We start from the raw sequence: 749 nt of genomic DNA, 5'->3' as shown, positions 1-749 counted from the left end.
CAGCGGCTTGTGCACCAAACTTTTGAGTTTTAAAGAGAAAATATTCTTTTTTTTTCGGTATTGGTATTATATGAAATTGGGGAAATGTATTTTTTCAGGCCTTTGTATTTTTTTCTTTTTCCCAATATTCAATTAACACATAAAAATTATATGAATGAATCCGTAAATGAGAGAATCTATTTTTTTTTCCTTTGAATTTCACACTCAAAAACTCTTTTAACATCCCTTTCAACATGAAATTTTTTAAACCCACAAGGGAAAAGTTAATCACCCCTTCCCATAGCAAATTTTTTTTTTCCTCATTGCCAAAAATTTTGGTTTTCTTCCAGACTGTACCTTTTCGACGGGAAATTAATCTTACGCAAACGGAGAAAGAAATTGAAAAAAACAGTTTTGCTTGATCCTGGTCTGTGAGCGCGAGATTACCTGGCGGGCCGAAAGGGGGGCATAAACCAAAACACCTGTAAAGCTCCCTGCAAGGTTTGACAAAACTTTGTGGGGAACCACTTTTGTTATATAAAAACACTTACACAAAGGGATTTTACGGGATATGGGATACTAAAAAACTGAAAAATTTCAAAGTTATCATATTTTTGTTTTGAATTTTTTTCACTTGGAATATGAATTACTTGAGTTGAAAATTCAGTGGAAATCCTTGCCTCTTCACCTCATAGAAGTTTCGTTTCACATCCCAAACCATTAGTTCACCTTCCCCCAAAAATTTCAATGTTTCAATCAGAAAAATGACC

This window comes from Penaeus monodon, chromosome 29, assembly GCF_015228065.2.
Source record: "Penaeus monodon isolate SGIC_2016 chromosome 29, NSTDA_Pmon_1, whole genome shotgun sequence".
Classification (NCBI taxonomy): Eukaryota; Metazoa; Arthropoda; class Malacostraca; order Decapoda; family Penaeidae; genus Penaeus; species Penaeus monodon.
Note: the sequence above shows the minus strand (reverse complement) of the source record.